Below are 12761 nucleotides of genomic sequence, written 5' to 3'. Positions count from 1 at the left end.
TCAAAGTTCAAAATAAATTTATTATCAAAGTACATATATGTCACTATATATGATCCTGAGATTCCTTCCCCTGTGGGCGTTCACAAGAAACACAATAGAATCAATGGCAGACCATATCCAACTGGACAGACAACAGCCACATTGCAAACAAAAGGAAACTGCAAATACAAAAGGAAAGAGATAAAAAGTCTAGTTCAGTGTGGGGCAGATGGAAGTTGCGTGAAGTTATCCGTTTTGGTTTAAAAGCTTAATGGTTGAGGGTTAATAACTGTTCCTAAACCTGGTGGTGTGAGTTCTAAGGCTCCTGTACTCCATTCCTAATGCCAGCAGCAAAAAGAGAGCATGTTGCTTTCCTATGACAGTGCTTTGTGTAGAAGAGCTCAACGATGCTGAAGGCTTTACCCATGATGGACTGGGCCATATTCACTATTAGTAGGCTTTCCTGTACAAGGGCATTAGTGTTTCCATACCAGGCCATGATACAACCAGTCAATATCCACTCAATCACTTATCTGTAGAAGTTTGTCAAAGTTACCAAAGTATTTGCAAGTGAATGATCATTAACTGTGTGGTCTCCACATTCTAAGGTGTTGGGGGGTGGTGGTTGCATTTCTAGAAAAGAGTCGGTAGTGCGATTTTCTGCTTTACAAAGCCACATCACCTGTTGATGCGTCATAGAACACAAACTAAAAAAAAGTTTATTTTATGTTTTTCCACATAAATTCATTGAGAGTTAATATTATTTCATATCTTAAAATTTTAGTAGTGATCTGTGAACTCTATAAGGACACATTCCAGTTACTCAAACCACCCTAACACATTGTGTTCTGTACACATCTCTTTGGAGGAACTTTTATGCCCTAGAGCCAACCAGTCAGGAAAATCCTCTTTTTTTTCTACAGTCCTGATGAAGGATCTCAGCCCAAAATGCTAACTGTTAACTCTTGTCCATAGATGCCTGCTGAGTTCCTCCAGCATTTTATGTGATTTCCAGCATCTGCTGATTTTTTGTTTGTTTGAAATCTGCAAATGCAATTTATCAATTTGCTGACTCTATCATTCTGACAAGACAGTGTTTCATCTGACAGAGAGCACCTCCAGAAATGGAGCCCTCTCTGCTGCACTAAAGTGTAATCCTCAATTAGGAGATTAATAGTTGCTGTTTACTGAACTTTCAGGAAAAAATGTGGGCTTGGTAAAATTCTCAAGAACTTCTTTTTATCCTTGTCAATCTGTTCAAAAGGAAGAAAAAATGTAATGTAATGATATTCAATGTTTAGTTTTTATGAAGTAGTTCATGGGATGTGGTCAAACCAACAATTATTGTTCAGATGTACATAACCTCCGGGTAACTGTGTCCATTCTCTGGCCTTTCACTGCACCTGTTCCTTCTGTGAAAAGGGCAAGGGGAAGTGAGATCTGATCCTAGCACAGCAGCAATTTTGTTTCTGCATACAACTGAACAAGGAGAGAAGAATGAATGATAATCCCAGTAGTCAGTCAAGTGCTGTCCTGCATTCTGTCACCACAGCAACTGATAACATACAAGGGTTCCAGACAGTTTATAATGCACCTGATCACCTGCATCTATTTTGTCCCTGTGCTGCAACTTTTACAGGAATTCAGGGTTTGTGAGTTGATGCTGGGAATATAGGTAGCTTTGGTGCCCTGAGGGAAGTAATCAGTCATATTTCTGCTTCAGATCAGTCTGGTTGATACTTCTGAATGTAGAAGTTATCTACACTCACTTGACCTGTTTTGGACAGAACCTTTACATGCACAATGGGAAGCACTAAAAGGTGAATTTGGTACTTCCAATGGAGGGTGGTTGTATGTCGCGAGAGGAATCTAGTTCCATTGATATTCATAAACATTTGAAAACCAAGTCACTCAGAAACATGGTAAAGTAAGCATACAGCACATAGCAGATCAGCAATACATGTTGAGTTAGTAAAATAATAGCAGAAGGGAAGGGTTGTGTGTGCTTCAAATTCTGCATGAGACAATAAGACATAGGAGCAGAATTAGGCCATTCAGCCCATCAAATTGCTCCACCTTTTGTTCATGGTTGATTTATCATACCTTTCAACCCCATTCTTTTGCCTTCTCCCCACAACCAAAATATATCCAGTGACTTGGCCTCCATAGCCATCTATGACAATGAGTTCCACAGATTGACCACCATCTGGCCAAAGAAATTCCTCTTCATCTCTGTTCTAACTGTCCTCCCTTCTCGAGCAGATGAATTGTTTCACATAATTTGTGTTACTAAGCAGAGAAGTGTCCAAATATTTATTTGACTCTCCAGGATTTGTTTTCATAAAGGTAACTTCCTTTTCCCTTCTGTTTGTTTAAGTTAAGCATAGTGCTCCTTGGGGCTTTTCTCTCAGAGCTTTTGTCAGTTTCCTCCCAATCAAAATGGAGACCGGAGTTAGCAGCTTTTGGGGATTTACTATTTGTTGCTCCCAGCTGTTTCCTAGTCCAAGTGTAGAACCAAGGATCACAGTTTCAGGATCCGAGTTTGGCCATGTTTCTCATAGAATAGTCCATCATAGGAACAGGTCCTTTGGTCCATCATGTAGTGCCTAACTTATTAACCTAGCATTAAAGGCCCATTTTCCCCAAGATTATGACAGAGAATAGCAGTGATTCAAGAATATTGTTCTCAACTATAAACCAACTATTGAACCCTGTCCCAACCTCAGTCAAACATCTGCCACAAAATGTGAATAATTAGTAATTTTTTAATCAACAAAATTACTTTGATTAGGGAGAGTATAACCACAGATATTGGTAAATTCCATATAGCTAACCTCATAAAAAGACATCAGCTTTGTCAAAATTTTCACATGTTTCCGATTCAGAATGCAATACGATTGTAACAGAGTAAACCGTTTACTTGCTATGTTGACTTCTTAAGGACTCTTTTAATAGCTTTTTTTTCCCAATTCTGTTAGGAGAAAATCTTAACACATCCCCTGAAACTGGAGTTTGGTACAATGCCTTGGAAATTGCAGCTGTGAAACCACGATTTTAAAAAGCCAAACCTCGATGGTGAGGTACCAGCTAACTACAGGGCTTTATCAAACCTTCCTTCCCTGGACAAGATGCTTGAGAAAGTCATTTTCAACCAACTCAATAACTTCCTGAATGACAACGATATTCTAGGAACGTTTCAGTCAGGTTTCAGAGCAAACTGCAACATGGATATGGCTGTACCAAAACTGTCAGTGACCTTAGATTTAGCACTGGTGCCAACAGTGTCCGCAGTTCTCAGTGCTGCCTTCAGCATTATTGACCACAATATCCTCCAAGATTGCCCTGAGAACTGGGTTGGCCTCTTTGGTTTCATTCATATATCTTGGAAAGAAAACTTTAGTCTGTCATGAAGATGAATTTTGTATCTTTTGGTGTTGCTCAAGGAAGCTGTCTTTGTCTCCTTATGCATGCTCCCTTAGGAGACATCATTAGCAAGCAGTGATGCAGATGACATGCAATTGTACAACTCGGTTCAGCCTGACAATCTTTGACTTCTGCTATGGCTGCAATACACACAGGGATTAGAAATAATTACCTAAAACTAAATGAAGATCAAATTGAAATACTTTTAATTGGTCCCAAAGGCTAAAGAGATAAACTTGAGAACTTGGCTACCCTTGTAAAATCAGAAGCAACTAGCCTGGGTGTTATCCCTGATTCAGAAAAAGTGCAAAAGTACATCTGTTACTGTCATGTAGTGATGCTGAGAAACTAATTTACGTCTTTATACTGATAGACTAGATTACTGCAATGCACTTCTTCCGAGGCTTTCAAAGCAATCGACTGATAAACTTCCTCTCATTCTGAACACTACTGCTAAATTTTTAGGCAAAACCATGAAGAGGAAACATATCACACCTGTCTTAGCTACTCTGCAATAACCTCCTGTACATTATGGAAATGATTTTAAATTTCTTTTAATTGTTTTAAAGCTCTTAATGGTTTGGGACTGGAGTACCTCACAGAATATTTTTCGTTTTATAATCCCTGCTTGAGCTCTCAGCTCTACTTCCACAGTTTAGGAGTTTGATTATTGGAAGGTCATCTTTTCTGAATGAACCTTCTGAACTGTGGCATTCAATACCTATTCTAAAACTATAAGGGATGTAGACCTAGTCAATACTTTTAAGCACCAGTTCAAAACCTATTTAACTTTGCTTTTAACTAATATATTTTTTCTTTTATTTTCATGTTTATTTTTATCTTCTATTTTATTTTCATGTTTGCAGTTTATCCCATTATAAAACACTTTGAACTACAGAACTTTTATGAAAAATGCTCTATAAGTAAATTATTTTTATTATTATTCAAAAGTTCAAAGTTCAAAATAAATTTGTTATCGAAGTACAAATACAGCACATCACCATATACAACCCTGAGATTCATTTACTTGAGGGCATACTCAGTAAACCCAAGAACTATAACAGAATCAGTGAAAGGCCACATCCAACAGGGCGGATAAACAATCAATGCACAAAAAACAACAGACTGGAAATACAAAAGAGAATGAATGAATGAATAAATAAATTTTTTAAAATATTGAGAAAATGAGATGAAAAGTCTTTGAAATAGAGTCCATAGTTTGTGGGAACTGTTGAGTGATGGGGCAAGTGACGTTGAATACCCTCACTGGTTGAGAGCCTGATGGTTGAGAGGTAACCTGGTAGTGTGAGTCCTGAGGCTCACACTTCCTGGTGGTAGCAGGGAGAAGGGAGCATGACCTGAGTGGTATGGATCCGTGATGAAGATGCTGCTTTCCTGCGATAGTGCTCCATGTAGATGTGCTCAATGGCGGGAGGGCATTACCAATGATGGACTGAGCCATATCCACTACATTTTGTAAGAATTTCCATTCAAGGGCATTGGTGCTTCCATACCAGGCTGTGATGCAACGAGACAATATACTCTCCACCACATATCTATAGAAGTTTGTCAAAGTATTAGATGTCATGCCAAAACTTTTTAAACTTCTAAGGAAGTAGAGGTGTTGCAATATTTTCTTCCCAATTACACTTATGTGCTGATCCCAGGACAGGTCCACTGGAAGGATGATACTGAGGAGGCTAAAGTTGCTGGTCCTCTCCATCGTTGATCCCCCAATGAGGACTGGCTCATATAACCAGTTTCCTCCTCCTGAAGTCCAAAATCAGCTCCTTGGTTTTGCTGACATTGAGTTGAGATATGGTTGTTGTGGCAACACTCAGCCAGATTTTCAATCTCACTCCTCTATTCTGATTAGCCACCACCTTAAATTTGGTCAATGACAGTGGTGTCATCAGCAAACTTGAATATGGCATTGGAGCTGTGCTTAGCTTCATAGTCATAAGTGTAAAGCGAGTAGAGCAGAGGCCATGTTGTACACCTGTGCTGTTGGAGAATGTGGAGGAGATGTTGTTGCCAAATCAGATTGATTGGGATCTGCAAGTGAGGAAATCAAGGGTCCAATTGCACAGGAAGTATTGAGGCCAAGGTTTTAATGCTTATTGATTAGTTTTCAGGAGATGATAGTATTGAATGTCAAGTTGTGGTTCATAAAATATAGGAGCAAAATTAGGCCATTTGACCCATCAAGTCTGCTCTGCCATTTCATCATGACTGATCCATTTTCTGCCTTCTCTTCGTATGTCTTCATGCCCTGATCAATTAAGAATCTATCAATTTCTGCATTAAAAGATATAAAGACTTGATCTCCACAGCTGCCTGTGGCAATGAGGTCCACAGATTCGCCACTCTCTGATGAAAGAAATTCCTCCTCATCTCTGTTTTAAAAGGATACCTCTTTATTCTGAGGATGTCCCCTCTGGTCTTAGACTCTCCTACCATAGGAAACATCCTCTCCACATCCACTCTATCAAGGCCTTTCACCGTTCAAAAGGTTTCAATTTGGACACCCTTCATTCTTCTAAACTCTAGTGAATACAGGCCCAGAGCCACCAAATGCTCTTCATATGACAAACCATTCAATCCTGGAATCATTTTCATGAACCTTGTTTGACCCACTCCAGTTTCTGCACATTCTTTCTAAGATACGGGGCCCAAAACTACACACAATACTCCAAGTGAGGGTTCACCAGTGCTTTATAAAGCCTCAGCACTATATCCTTGCTTTCATATACTAGTCCTCTTGAATTGAATTCTAACATGTATTTGTTATCGTCACCTCAGTCTCAATCTGCAAATTAATCTTTAGGGAGTCTTGGAAAGGTGTAATAATAACAGCGTTGTAGTGGTGGGAGAGTTTAATTTCCCAAATATTGTTTGGCATCTTCTTAAGTATTGATAGGTATCTTCCTAAAGCAAGGGGTTTAGATGGGATGGAGTTTATTAGGTGTGTTTAGGAACAATATGTAGATAAAGACTACAAGAGGAGAGGCTGTACTTGATCTGGTATTGTGAAATGAACCTGGTTAGGTGTCAGATCTCTCAGTGGGAGAGCATTTTGGAGATAGTGATCACAATTCTATCTCCCTTACCATAGCATTGGAGAGGGATAGGAACAGACAAGTTAGGAAAGTATTTAATTGGAGTAAGGGGAAATATAAAGCTATCAGGCAGGAACTTGGAAGTATAAATTGGGAACAGATGTACAGCAGACATATGGCAAATGTTCTTGGGATACTTGCATGGAGTTCTGCATAGATATGTTCCAATGAGACAGCGAAAGAATGGTAGGGTACAGGAACCATGATATACAAAGGCTGTTGAAAATCTAGTCAAGAAGGAGAGAAAAGCTTATGAAAGGTTCAAAAAACTAAGTAATAATAGAGATCTAGAAAATTATAAGGCTATTAGGAAGGAACTTAAGAATTAAATTAGGAGAGCCAGAAGGGGCCTTGAGAAGGCTTTGGCGAGCAGGATTAAGGAAAACGCCAAGGCTTTCTACAAGTATGTGAAGAGCAAGAGGATAAGATGTGAGATAATAGCACCAATCAAGTGTGACAGTGGAAAAGTGTTTATGGAACCAGAGGAGATAGAGAAAGTACTTAATGAATGCTTTGCTTCAGTATTCACTATGGAAAAGGACCTTGGCGATTGTAGGGATGACTACAGCGGACTGAAAAGCTTAAGCATATAGACATTAAGAAAGAGGATGTGCTTGAGCTTTTGGAAAACATCGTTGGATAAGTCACCAGGACTTGATGTAATATACCCCAGGCTACTGTGGGAGGTGAGGGAGGAGATTGCTGAGCCGTTGGCAATATCTTTGCATCATCAATGGTTATGGGGGAGGTTCCGAAGGATTGGAGGGTTGCAGATGTTGTTCCCTTATTCAAAAAAGGGAGTAGATATAGTCCAGGAAATTATAGAACAGTAAGTCTTACTTCAGTGGTTGGTAAGTTGATGGAGAAGAGCCTGAGAGGCAGGATTTATGAACTTTTGAGGAGGCATAATATGGTTAGGAATAGTCAGCATGGCTCTGTCAAAGGCAGGACGTGCCTTATGAGCCTGATTGAATTTTTTGAGGATGTGACTAAACACATTGATGAAGGTAGAGTAGTAGACGTAGTGTATGTGGATTTCAGCAAGGCATTTGATGAGATACACCATGCAAAACTTATTGGGAATGTAAGGAGGCATGGGATCCAAGGGAACCTTGCTTTATGGATCCAGAATTAGCTTGCCCACAGAAGGCAAAGAGTGGTTCTGCATGGAGGTTGGTGCTGAGTGGTATGCCTCAGGGATTTGTTCCGGGACCACTTCTCTTCGTGATTTTTATAAATGACCAGGATGAGTAAGTCGAGAGATGGGTTAGTAAATTTGCTGATGGCACAAAGGTTGGGGTGTTGTGGATAGTGCAGAGGGCTGTCAGAGGTTATAGCAGGACATCGATAGGATGCAAAACTGGGCTGAGTAGGGGCAGATGGAGTTCAACCCAGATAAGTGTGAGGTGGTTCATTTTGGTAGGTTAGATATGATGGCAGAATATAAAATTAATGGTAAGACACTTGCCAGTGTGGAGGATCAGAAGAATCTTGGGGTCGGACTCCATAGGACGCTCAAAGCTGCTGCTCAGGTTGACTCTGTGGTTAAGAAGGCGTACAGTGTATTGGCCTTCATCAACCATGGAATTGAGTTTAAGAGCTGAGAGTTAATGTTACAGCTATATAGGACACTGGTCAGACCCTACTTGGAGTACTGTGCTCAGTTCTGGTCACCTCACTACAGGAAGGATGTGAAAGCCATAGGAAGGGTGCAGTGGAGATTTACAAGGATGTTGCCTTGATTGGGCTGCATGCCCTATGAAAATGGGTTGAGTGAACTCAGCTTTTTCTCCTTGGAGCGACGGAAGATGAGCGGTGACTTGATAGAGGTGTGTAAGATGATGAGAGGTATTGATCATGTGGATATTCAGAGGCTTTTCCCCAGGGCTGAAATGGCTAACATGAGAGGGCACAGTTTTAAAGTGCTTGGAAGTACGTACAGAGAAGATGTCAGGGGTAAGTTTTTTACACAGAGGGTGGTGAGGGCATGGAATGGGCTGCCAGCAATGGTGGTGGATGCTGATAAGATAAGGTCTTTTCAGACACTCCGGGATAGGTACATGGAGCTTAGAATAATAGAGGGCTGTGGGTAACCCTAGGTAATTTCTAAAATAACTACATGTTCGTCACAGCATCGTGGGCTGAAGGGCCAAAATTGTGCTTTATGTTTTCTATGCTTCTATATTTCTATGTTTCTTAAACAAGGGCTCATAAATCCCTTTTTGTCTCAGATTTTTGTATTTTCTCTCCATTTCGAAAATAGTTAACTCTTTTATTTCTTCTACCAAAGTTCATGACCTTCCACTTCCCAAGACTATTATCCATTTGCCAGTTCTTTGCCCATTCTCTTAATCTGTCTAAGTCCTTCTGTAGCCTCTTTACTTCATCAAAGCTACCTTCCCCACAACCTACCTTCATATCGTCTGCAAACTTTGCAAAAAAGCCAATTTAATCTTAGCCTGATCAGGGACAACTTACAATGTCTAATTAACCTATGAAACAGTCCATCTTTTGACTGTGGGAGGAGACCAGAGCACCCCGGGGAAACCCAAGCAGTCACAGGGAAAACATACAACCACCTTAAAGGCAGTGATGAGAACTGAACCTGAGTCACTGGTACTGTAAAGCACTGTTCTAACTACTTGCTGCCATGCCGCTCCTTCATGACATATACCCAGTGGCCACTTTATTAGGTAGATGTTTATACCTGCTCACTAATGGAAACATCTAATTAGCCAATCATTTGGCAGCAACACAGTGCATAAAAACATGCAGAGATCAAGAGGTTCACTTGTTTAGACCAAACATCAGGGTGAGGAAGAAATGTGACTGAAGTGACTTTGACTGTGGTGGAATGATTGGTGGTGCTGGACAGTGTGGTTTGAGTATCTCAGAACTACTGACTGGGATTTTCATGCACAACAGCCACTAGAGTTTATAGAGAATGGAGCGAAAAACAAAAAACATCCAGTGCACTGGAATTCTGTGGGCAAAAGTGCCTTGTTAATGAGAGAGTTTTGAGGAGAATGGCCAGACTGGTTCAAGCTGGCAGGAAAATGACAGTAACTCAAAAAATCATGCAGTACAACAGTGCTGTGTAGATGAAGTTCTCTGAATGCACAACACACTGAACCTTAAAGTGGATGGGTTTCAGAAGACCATGAACGTACATTCAATGGCCACTTATCACAAACAGTGTATATAACACAAACAGGAGAATTCACAGTATGGATCCCTGCTAAACACCATGTCACGGACCTCCAGTCGAAAGAAGTCCCATCAACTATTGACCGTTATCTACTGTTAACTATGACAAGCCAATTCTGAATTCAAATGGCAACTGAACATGGATACCATGCAACACAATCATTTGAATGAACCTATCATGTGGGGTCTTGTCAAATGCCTTACTAAAATTCATGTAGACAACACCCATAGCTCTATCCTCAGGGATGAGGTGAAATTATTTCACTGTGAGGCTGGTGAATCTTTGGAATTCTCTACCCTGACTCATTCAAAACGGGGATGGTTGAGCTTAACAACTGCAGCTCTTTGAGGTCATGGAATAAAGGGAGATGGCTATAGAACATAGAATCACCAAATAGTATGTCAAGGGAACAGGCCTTTCAGCCCACCTAGTCTATGCTGCAATTATGGCAAATTAAATGAAATCCCTTCTGTCTGTACATGATCCATATCCTTCCATTCCCTGCATGTTAACATGTCTGTCAAAAACGTTTCTTAAATGACACTGTCACGCTTGTTTTCACCACTACCACTGGCACCAAGTTCCCACTACCTGTGAATCCCTGGAAAAATGAAAACTTACCCTACGCACATCCTTTAAAGTTTCCCTCTATCACATTAGAGCTATGTTCCCTCATATTTGCTATTTCTGCATTTGACATAGGATAATGGAACTGAACAATACTGTGCAAAAGTCTTAAGTGCATGCGTGTGTGTGTGTGTAGGTCGAAGATAATGGTCTTCATTCTGTTGATCTATTCATGGGCTCTCAAGTGGCTGATGAGTCCAATCTTGGCTTTGAAAGTTCTTCTGCATTCAGGACAGGTAGTTCCAGACGGCAGATCGGGCTTTGGCTGTTGCTGCCTCTCTTTGCATTTTCTTCTCTTTTCTTCTAATTCTGCACATCTGTTGGCTTCGAAAGTTGCTGTTCCTGCTCGGGTGATGGTTTGCCAGAGTTTCCTGTCCTTGGCATTGGTTTCCAATTGTTGATGTTAATGTTACATCTCTTCGTGTTGGCTTTTAAGACATATTTGAATCTCTTCTGTTGTCCCCCTCTTTTACGTTTGCATTCTTTAAGCTGGGAGTAGAAGATTTGTTTCTGCAGACGTCTGTCTTTCATCCGACCCACATGACCTCACCATCTTAGTTGGTTCTTGATGACGTAGGCTTCAATGCTCATTGTTTTACACACACTGGAGCCTAAGACTTCTGCACAGTGGTGTATTTCTCAACATGGAGTGCAGAGCCAGTTGTAAATAAGGTGGAAGCAAAGGATGTTGGGAATGACAGGGTGGAATGACACGGGAGGTGTGTGGGACAGGTGGCAGAGAAGAAGTGCTGGGGATGGGTGGTGGTTGGCTTGGGTGCAGACACATCCAGGTTTTATTGATCATTATAGAATATCTCTCTGCTGCTTGTTGTTTGCTCACCACTCCCTTCCCCTTTTCCTAACCTTGATTCCCCCTGCCTGCCTTCTTCCCTTTCTCAGTTCATGAGAGACCCATATCAGAATCATGTTTATCATCACTCAAATATGTCATGATTTTTTTTGTGACAGCTGTACAATGCAATACATAAAATTGCTATAGTACTGTGCAAAAGTCTTAGGCACCCTAACTATATACATGTGCCTAAGACTTTGCATTGTACTATTGAAGATGTTCCAGACTACTAACTGACTCCTGCCTTATCTCTCATTTTCTTATAAATATGTTCACAAAAAAATCTTCTGCTATTTATACAGTTTTCCTGAGTTCTGAACTGTAATAAGCAGTACTACACTGTGCAGAACTGTGAGCTTGGATTTAATGCATATTCACTGATTCCGCATATAAATACTTTGAAATCTGCATTTAAGCCATGAAGTTTAAGGTTCACTTTTTAATGGAAAAACACTGCAATGAACTTAGATTAAGTTTACAGATGCCTACATTTTCCTCTACAATGTACTTAGCTTGATTGGTGATGCGTTCTGGCTTTTAAATGGCCTGCATAACAGGAATGCAAATCTGTACATGGATCAATAGAAGTAAATGTGCAATACGGTAATGTCTGTGTATTGTACTCTGCTTTCAAAATTCAGACCCATTTGAAGTCAGTTGAATAAAAATTTGGAAGTGGATTTTATTACAAAGATGCTTGTATAACTGCACATTTAGAACTACTAATCTCGGGATGCATTTCTCTCCCACTCTCTTTGCAGATGTCTTTAAATCGACAATCTAATACTTTTGAAATTAAATGTATTCATACGTTTTGCTTAGTGCACCTTGAAGCCATGCATCCTTGTAATCTGTCTCTGCATTACATAGTTTTCTGGTAACAGGAAGAGGTGGTGGATTATTTCAAGGTCTGTAGCTAGCTGCTTTGTAAGGTCTCAAAACTGGAGCTCACCTATCTTTTGGTTCACTTATTGGTCCAGTGTCCACACCTGGTGTCTGGAGGTTGTTGGGAAGTAGGTGAATAATCTGAAGGAATATTGTTCATGACTTTCACAATGTGGTGGCATAAAAAGATGCTGTGAAGGAGAAGGCAAATAGTCATATGAGTGGAGGATACATCATTTTCCTCTGTGTCTCTTTGTATGATGCTCAATAAATGCTCCCAAAGGCACTCTGAGGTGTGGGCACATCAAGGGGCAATGAATGCAGCATCTTGTGTTTAGGAGCAGCACAGTTTTACTGCAGGGAGTGTTGCTTTTTCATACCTCCAGTGATCTAGATTTCCATTGAACCTCCAAGAATGCTGGTGTGGAATTTGCAGGTTCTCCTTGTGATTGCTTATGCCTCCCCTAGGGGACTCTGGCATACACTCAATGGGCAGAATGGCCTCCTTTTGTGCCATAAAAAAATGAGCTATCAGTGATACTTGTGGACAAATGTGAAGTGCAGAGTGCAGAGCGTAGTGGACGTTATGGGCAAAGCTTTGAAGTACCAGTGGGGATCTTTTATTTGCATTCTATTGACAACTCACCAGGTTTTTTTTCCTTGTTTT

The 12761-nt window shown here is 40.5% G+C and overlaps 1 protein-coding gene across 1 annotated transcript in view; it reads left to right on the top strand.

The window, feature by feature from the left end:
* Nucleotides 1-12761, top strand: part of LOC132404528 (multiple epidermal growth factor-like domains protein 6) — a 413466-nt gene that overhangs the window by 276197 nt on the left and 124508 nt on the right. The gene's annotated exons all lie outside the window — the stretch shown is intronic.

Source organism: Hypanus sabinus, chromosome 2 (genome assembly GCF_030144855.1).
Source record: "Hypanus sabinus isolate sHypSab1 chromosome 2, sHypSab1.hap1, whole genome shotgun sequence".
In the NCBI taxonomy this organism is placed as follows: domain Eukaryota; kingdom Metazoa; phylum Chordata; class Chondrichthyes; order Myliobatiformes; family Dasyatidae; genus Hypanus; species Hypanus sabinus.
The sequence above is the reverse complement of the archived record's forward strand: the minus strand, read 5'-3'. Positions and strand labels throughout refer to the sequence as shown.